The sequence below is a fragment of the Delphinapterus leucas genome, chromosome 8 (genome assembly GCF_059928025.1).
Source record: "Delphinapterus leucas isolate spDelLeu-1000000601 "Yukka" chromosome 8, BTC_Dleu_Yukka2, whole genome shotgun sequence".
Taxonomy (NCBI): domain Eukaryota; kingdom Metazoa; phylum Chordata; class Mammalia; order Artiodactyla; family Monodontidae; genus Delphinapterus; species Delphinapterus leucas.
In genome coordinates, this window is record NC_143136.1 from 82156479 (window position 1) to 82165831 (window position 9353).

General features: G+C 36.5%; 1 protein-coding gene across 11 annotated transcripts in view; it reads right to left on the minus strand.

Annotated features, from left to right (window-relative positions):
* The window catches only part of MBD5 (methyl-CpG binding domain protein 5), a 413679-nt gene that overhangs the window by 368101 nt on the left and 36225 nt on the right, over positions 1 to 9353 (minus strand). The gene's annotated exons all lie outside the window — the stretch shown is intronic.

The window sequence follows — 9353 nt, forward strand, 5'->3', positions numbered from 1 at the left end:
GAGACCTATTTGCCTTAATAGAAACCCAGAGAACACCCTTCTCTGGTAGCCCTTTCTAGAGAAGGAAACCTTTACTCTCCCAGCACCCTTGTATTAACACTGGGGATTAACAGCCTCCCCCGCCCAGAGGCTGGGGGAAGTAGGAGGTCAACATTCCTCCAGCCACTCATTTCCAAACCATGACTGCCACTCCTCATATAAAAAATTCTATTCCTTTGAGGTTTAGTACTTTCCACTTATACGCACTACATTTTTTGTTTCCACCGAGGCAATGTTTTTAAATGAAAGAGCAAGGAAGGAAAAGGGATAAGAAAATCATTCACACAGTTTTAAACTGATTCATGAAAAACAATTACAACACTGAATTTTAATATTAACTTCACACCCACCAATTTTAGCAATGTGCCCTCCCCTTAAGTCCAAGAGTTTTATTTGTACATCAAGAGAAAGGGTTTAATGCGCAGTCTGACTTACCTACTACCACCTCCCCCAACACACACACAAAGCACAGTAAATCTAAAATTAAGGCAACAGTGACCTTTTTCTCTTCTAAACTGACTTCATCACTACAGTAGGGTCTTGACCTGATCTATCTTCTTGTCACACAGTAACAAAAAATCATCACAGCAAGAATCTCACACTTTTAAGGAGAGCAGGCTATTTAGATTAAATCAGGTACTAAGTAGAAGACTAAAATATTTCTTTGTGAGGATTCTTGGCCAGTTCTATGGGAGGGGTCTAAGGCCTTGGGTTTGCAAAGAAACCTAGATGGAGTATTCACTGCATCTATCACTTCATGTCCTATGCCATTTTTGTTAAAAGGGTAAACTTTAGGGCTACATATGTGTACTCCAGAACATTAACAAAATAAAACAGAAATTTATAGTTCTCAGTCAAATCACTGTAGTTTAGAAAACTTACAGAAAACATACATAAACATTTACCCCTGGTAAAGGAAATACTACTCTCAGTCAGACCCTACTTATCTAGCTTTCAGGAGATATGAAAATTTAGAATGATAAAATTTTTGAGTTAATAAATAAATCTGATACATTCATAATATAAGAGCCTGTCATGGAAAGTAATATTCTATTGTCAGGGGGTAATCAAGTGCCATTTTATTCAGTTTTTATACAACAACTAATTCAGGTGCCCCCTGAAGAACTAAAGTGATATGCTATGTGATGTGTTAAATCTAAAAGCATTCAACTTACTACTCAATCAAACCCTTGGTTGGTATATAGGTTATATCCCCAGAAAAAAAACAACAATAAGCTGAACTAAATCACAATGAAAGGAGCCACTATTTTTCTTTATGCTGTATTACACAGATACTTCTAAAAGCATTTTTTAGAAACAGAGCAAACCATGTTGATAATTTCTAAAATAGAAATACTACCTTTAAAGACAAAAGTCTGTATTTTGGCCCATAAATTTTTTAGATGTTTGATCCCTAGTAAAACGGGAATCTGTTTTGCATCCAAAAATATATTATCCCAAGGGATGACACTGTGTGAGACGGTATAATTTAGTAAACTTATTTTTAACTAAATGATGACTCATTTTCACTATGCAGACTTCAGGTAACTACAATATATGTATACATAGTCCCATTAACTAAATGTGTTTTGTATCTGACTTTCAGTATATCTCAAGATGTTATATCTATTATAATAAATGCTAATATTATATTAGATAGTATGATCAGGGCAGAAACTATGTTCGGATTAGGCATACTGAATTCTCTAGATGCATATAATGATTAAAAGAAGGTGAATAGATATGTACACTTAGCTATAATTTCCTCCAGAAGATAACATCTGATCATGTAAGACATTTTGTAAACATGTACTATCCAAAGAACTTTAAATTTTTTCTTCATATAAGCTTTCCAATTTAGTATTTGATCGCACCATGAAAATTATTTAAAAACAAAACTTAATGATTACAAAACTCACAGTATGTTAACCATTTATTCCATTTTCAACTAAAAAGAGAGTTATCCAACACAACATCTTCTAAGAAAAATTTGTAAGACAAAAACAAGCAGTTTTGTTCTTTAAAAGTGTTTAAAACAGAATGCATTTCAAAGACAGAGGGCAACCTCGGAGGACTCAAGGACAGAAATGGGTAATGCTGAACTAGCAGAGAGAAAACATCTAAGATCATCTTTAATGAACAGACAGTCCAACAGGTAGAAACATACTGGGCATATATGTTAGCTATAATACCATTAAAGCATTGAGAGACCTCAGTCTGAGTCCCAAGGTCTATTATTTAATGATTGTGTAACTGTGGACAAGTCACTTCTCCTCTCTACATGCCAATTTTCTCATCTCAAAAAAAGGGGATAGGGCTTCCCTGGTGGTGCAGTGGTTGAGAGTCCGCCTGCCAATGCAGGGGACACGGGTTCGTGCCCCGGTCCGGGAAGATCCCACATGCCACGGAGCGGCTAGGCCTGTGAGCCATGGCCGCTGAGCCTGAGCATCCGGAGTCTGTGCTCCGCAACGGGCGAGGCCACAACAGTGAGAGGCCCGCGTACCGCAAAAACAAAAAAAAAAAAAAAAAAAAGGGGGATAAGAAGAGTACCTATTTCACTGGATTATTAGGAGGATTAAATGAGAATATAAAGTGACTTAGCACAATGTCTGCCTCAATAACTGTGGCCCTCTGCTAACTATTCACATATTTACATGTACATATACATAAACCCACATTTTTATATATACACACACATAAAGAAAAATACATCATACATAAATATCTATGTATATTTACATATGTAAAACAGTTGGAGTGTGTCAGAAAGAGGGAGAGAATATAATCTACTAGACTGATACTAGTGATTTTAACTTTAAATAAAAATAATTCTCAATATTTTAAACTATGTCTATCATTTATAGACATAGTTTAAACGTAATTTAAAGTTAAATTATTACTTTACTTGGAGTTATCATCAATTTATAGTAATATTAAAGTTTTACACTTACATTTTAAAAGACTGTTATATAAACAAAATAGTATTAAGTTCTTTTATAATGTTATTTCTGTATTTCCAATTTTCACAGCAGTGAAGTTGCCAGACTTTTCTATAATTCTAACAATCTAGAATGGCTATGTAGTATCAGAGGAATGGCATAAAGTTTAACAATGCGAAAATGAAAAAAAAATCTCCAAAATACACTTTTGGACAAGATGGTGAAATGTGAACTAGAGATATGCCCTCAAACTTTTATACCTGGTACTCTACTTATTTCTCCATTAAAGAACCTTGGTCCCACCATAATAAAACAGAATGGTCATTCTGTCTGAGGATGTTTTTGTTGGTTTGTTTTTCCAGAGGTTCTCTTATTGATTTATGTTTTAACAATTGTGGTGATACTTTTGAATAAAGCAGCTGGGATTACTTCTCTGTCCTACTAGTAGCAAACATACTACAAATTTCAAATTACTGAAATGGATATTACATATATCATCACATAAAAGCACCAGTGACTTAATCTTACCCCTAAAATAGAGTGCTATGTTGATATACAGAGAAGTCTTTACGGAAGCATCACATGCTTTTGTCCTTTGATCTTATTCACTATTTGTGTTATTTAATTAATGAAGATATTGAAAAAATAAGGATAAAATGGCTTAGCAATACTTTATATAAATAGGAACCACCTACTGTAGAGTTTCCCACAAGCTCCTTATTATCCAGCATTGTGACACAGCTGCTAAACACAGTAACATAGTATAAGGTGACATTTATATAAATGTTAAATCCAGAAAAAAGCACTGGCTGTATAACCATTTACTGTGAGCTCTTAAGAAAGACTCCTGTCAATAAGGAAAAAACATAAATGCCAACAATAGTGGATTGATCAAATAAATTATGGTTCTTCCATTTAGTATAATTCTATCTTGAATTTTAAAATTATGTTGATAAACATGTATTGTCATGAAAATATATTTACGATGTATCAAATGAAAAAAGGTTGTGTAACAGTATGCACATTTTGATCCCCTTAAAAAAATTACAATAGAATAGATATGTCTCTTTTTCTGTCTCTCACTTCCTCCCTCCACCTTTACATTGTATATTCACACAGAGTAACAAAAGGTATGTAATGAAAAACATGTATACTAACAGTGGGTATCTCTGAACAATGAAATTACACATTTGGAAACTTTACTCTCATTTATCCATACATGACAATTTTTCAAAAGAGAACTACTCGTTTCTGTAATATTAAAAAAAAATAAATGAATGAATCCTGCATTAGCTAAAAATTTGGGTTTTAGTCTAAAATGTTTTCTCAATTCTTAAGAACCTTTGTGATATTTTCCTTTACCTACTGGTAACAACACATCACTTAAAATTATAACCAGAGAATGAAATCCTTTCTTATAAATGACCTAGAAGGGCAAATTTTAAATAGAAGAATTGAGTAACTGTTAGTAAAATTAGATGAAGAATCTATCAACATGGTACAGAGAGCAATGACACAGTGAAAGTGAAATGAGGTACCCACAAAGTGCTAACTGGTTACAATTATCACTTATCATCTCCTTATTCTTAAGATGATCCCTAATTCATAAAAGCAACAAAAAAGGAAACTATCAATGCACCATCAGTGGGAATACTTGACAAATGAACAAATAAATACTGCAGTGTACGACCAAATCAGACTTTCTCCAACAGAAGTTACTTGTTGGAAGTATTCTACAACCCAGTGTGGAAAAAACTCCTGGATTCAGATATGATCTCAAAGGGAGCATTACTGTGAAATAACTAATCTAAGATCTGCTTCTGTTCTTCCAATACATTCTCTCCTTAGCATGATCTCAGAAACAAAGTGTACGTTGCCAGATGCTCAAACCACACTAAAAAATCTTCTTAGATCAAACTGAATATGCAGATTCACAGGACAACCACAAGCTACAGCAGGCAACAGTCTACCCAGAATGTTACAGGACAAGTACTGATGTTTGCCAGCAGGGCAGTGTCAGCTGTTCCTCTTCTGTAGGAGTCCTTGTAGCAGTCCACGTAATGGTCTCCTAGATCATGGCTTCAGTACAAGATGAGACCCACATCAGACAGATGAGGAAGCTGCACTGATTTAGAGGCCTCATGCCCCGCCAGGTGTCAGTATCTCTTGTAACAACTCCATAGGCATAGCTTCCAGGATCCCTTCAAGGGACACATCCATTTATAAGAGTCACCACATTCAGGGAAGCCCAAAGATATGGCTTCCTGCCAGGTATGTGTAGTGCTATCAGTACAGATGAAGTTTATCAATTTTTACCATAAGCAATGTTGCCTAGTGACACAGCTGATATATTACCCTTATCAGGTTACCAAGGAAACAGAGCGAGCAGTTAACAGAAGGTCAAACTCTCATGTTGAAGGGGAAAAGGTTTTCTTAAACCTTTACCCACACAGGGCAAGATGCTTTCTATAGCACCGGTGTGAGATAAGCGTAAGAATGACCACTCACTTATCATTAGATTTTAAAAGTCAGCTTTGGAGGGGTAGTGTAAGACAGGGGAAAGGAATTGAATGAAATTATTTTGTAACCCTGAACAGCATCCTATTTCCACTTGTTTTAATTCCAGTTAACAGTTGAATAAAAATAGAATCTAAATTCAATGTTTTTGTTTTTTAAGTAATATTGAGAGTGAGCTCCTAAACAATATATACTTATGTAACAAGTCATCTGAAATGAATCTATAGGATACAGATTAATTTATTGAGTCTTGGAGGTATCAGAACTTAAGAAAAATTTATTTATGTCTTGGCAAATGAGATAAGGTGTTTACTGAATTCTTGAAGACTTTATCTTACTCCATGTCTAATGATAATTTGTAAAGAAAATCAAATATAACAAAAATGCCTAACAATTACTGAGTGGCTCTTAATTGGGGTTCAAAATACTTTTTTTGATGTAGATACATTTAAAGCTCATAGACATTTCAGCATCTAGCATAGTGTCTGGTTCAGAGTGAATGCTCAATAAATGTACTGAATTAATGAATATTCAGAGTGTATGCACCCTTTGTATTTCTATTTTGCACAGTTACTGTGAAGAGTCAAAACTTCTAACAACATTAACTTGTGTTTCTTAGTATTAACCAGAATAGATACAACTAGCCTTAAACCTATATTCAGTTCCAAACACTTATTGAGCACCTTGATGTGCCATGATCTATGCTAGGTGCTGGGAACGCCATCTTTGCTCTCTAGGCGTTCCCAGAAAATTCTAACATGACAGAGTACAAAACTGGATGGTGCCAAAAATTCTCTGAAGAACAAAAGAAGCCTGACAGTATGTCCAAGCCAAATCTCAAATGATAATGAAACAAGCACAGATAAATGAAGTGCATTCTTCACTGAAAGTATAGCTTGAGCAAAGCCCTGGAGGTGAGAAAAAACATAGTATATGTGGTAGATTTAAAAACAGTTTAGTACTGCTGAAGGAAATACTAAGGTGAGTAGATTGTGAGAGATGAGGCATCATTATCAGATGAATGTAAAATATTTACCTATTAACACACAGCATTTAAAATCAATAAATACCTATAAATCTACCCAGTGAAAATAATGTTGTAAATGCCTCTTGGCCCTCCCTATCCCCAAAGCTTTAACAATACCATCTGCTTAATTCTGGAACATACAAATAACAGATATGTTTTATTAATCACACATCAATTAAATGCTAAATTCATCTTTTCAGCTCTGCTTTGAATATATTCCAGCCAATGACCATCAACAGACGATCTTCCTACCTTTAAGAAAAATCACACAAGGCACAGAGTTTTCTATTAAAAAAAAAACCCCTATAATCCATAGAATATTCAAACTTAGCATTTTATTTTGTAACATTCCTATCCCACACTTTCCGTGTCATCTCTAATTTATCTAACAGGCGGTCATTTAATTTAACACACTCAGCTTTGAAAAAACTCACATTTTAATTCATACTGTGATATTCCTATATTAATTTCCTTTCCTAAAAATGGCTGTCCTACATCTTTTTTTTTTTTTTTTTTTGCGGTATGCGGGCCTCTCACTGTTGTGGCCTCTCCCGTTGCAGAGCACAGTCTCCGGACGCGCAGGCTCAGCGGCCATGGCTCATGGGCCTAGCCGCTCTGCGGCATGTGGGATCTTCCTGGACCGGGGCACGAACCCGTGTCCCCTGCATCGGCAGGTGGACTCTCAACCACTGCACCACCAGGGAAGCCCCCCTACATCTTTTCTGAATGATGATCTGAAATGTTTATGACACTGCTTCTGAGCTGTTACTGTCAAAGAAAACAGTCTGGTTTCAACTACAGGATAGAGAATGTTCACAGGCTAGGAAAACACAGAAACACCTCCCAAACTCAAAGGTTTGCTCTTCTGATAGCTGGAACCTCAACTGATAGGTTCACACAGCCTACTGGGGTCCATCTTCCTCCAATCTTAAAGCTATTCTCACCGACCTTCCTCCCACTTCTGCCTTAACAACACTGGGAAATACCAGGCTATATGAAGAGAGGAAAGCCTCAACATGGGGGCCTATGAGGCTGGAAAGAGGCCTGCCAGGCCCTTCTTGGTACATGCTCCAGAATAAAGCAAAGATGTTTCACCCTTCCCCTGTTTCTTCTCTGAGCAGTTGGGGCTTATACATTTGAAAACTGGGGATGACGTTAGGAGCTACCTAGTCCCAAATCTTCCTTTTGGAAAGTGGTGATGCCTGAATTTATTTTCTCAGATGCTGGCTGTGCAACTCTGTCAGACTCTAAAGCAGTAAAGAATCTCACCTAATCACTGGGTTGTAGGGCTTGAAGGAGGTAAGACAAGCAGGAACCATAATTTTAGGTATCAAGAAGTGACCACAATATACAATTTCACCTCTCAAGTATGTTATCAGAAATACATCAATATAAAAGCAGTGGACTATACAAAAGAACAAATTGCTGTCAATATTTTAAGTATTGTTTTTCATACATCAATTACTAAAGGAATAAAGGGAGGAAAGGAGGGGAGGGAAGAAGGAAGGAAGGGAGGGGAAATTGGCCAACATAAAGCTTCCAATTATTTGCCAGGTAGTTACCTCAAAGTTAGTGCTCTTTTGTCACTAGGTAAGAGGAGGGTGAGCTCAGCTGTGAGGCTTGATGGGCCCTATGAAAAATGGCTGGGAATGCACACGGTTGGGGCTGGGGGCATTAGCTGGCCGCAGAGAAACGTGAGGAGCAGCAAAAATTAGAGTGTCCAAGGTGTTATGAGGAAAAATGTAGATTTGATCTAGGGTAGCACTAACTTCTAAATGATCTTAGCTGGTAGAAGGAGCAATATGGAAGGGATCTTTGTGTAGTGATGACACATGAAGATAAGCAGTAGAAGCAGTACGTTTCCTGAGATCAACCCTATATAAGGCAGAAGCATAAGGATTCTCTGCCTGGTATAAGAGGCTGCAGTCCCATGAGATCCCAGGAAATGGAAGTTTACCAATACTGGACAAGTTATCAGACTCTAGTCTGATCAAACAGGGTGACAATGGTGGAGAAGGGTATACCTTATTGGCATTAGAGCACTTACAGACTCAACCTAGGCATTTGGACAATGTGCTTAAAAAGCAGAAAGGTTAATTTCCAAGAATGAGGTCACTAATAACCTGACTAGGAACTGGGTTGGGCAGGGTCTGTAGGTCAAAGGTCTCAAATACTGGTAAATAAGAAAGCAGCAATATTATAATTGGTACATTCATAGGTTTTACAGGATGTATAAATTGTACACTGATGGCAAAAGGGGCCATTAGAGAGGCCCCATCAAGAACACCAATTTTTTTTTTTTTTTAATAAGTGAGCCCTTGTTCACACATAGGCAGTCTCATCCAAAATATGCATTAGCACAGGAATTAGCAAACCAAGCCCACTGTCTGTCTGTTTTTGTAAAAAAAGTTCTATTGGAACACAGTCATGCCATTCATTTATGTATTGCCAGCGGCTAGTTTTGTGCTACAAAAGCAAAGTTGAGTCTAGCTCATAAAACATTCAGGGCCTTACCGGGTGGCCCTTTACAGAAAAAGTGTGTTGACCCCTTTGTTAGGGCAATACAATTTAGAAAGAATCCTAAGGATCCCCAACTTCTGTTCCTGCCATTTATTTTACTTCTATTTCCCAGGTAAATTAAAATCTGGATGTTTTTCAATGGCAAGGTTTAAACTAAAACAGAGACAAGAAATGTATAAAGCTCCTAAAATTTCAGGAAAGACACAAGTTCAAAACATCTTAAGAATAACTTAAATTCTAAAGAAACCAAAGAAACATCGGTACTCAATCCATCCACAATCCCTAAAACAAATTCTAAAAGTAATGTGTAC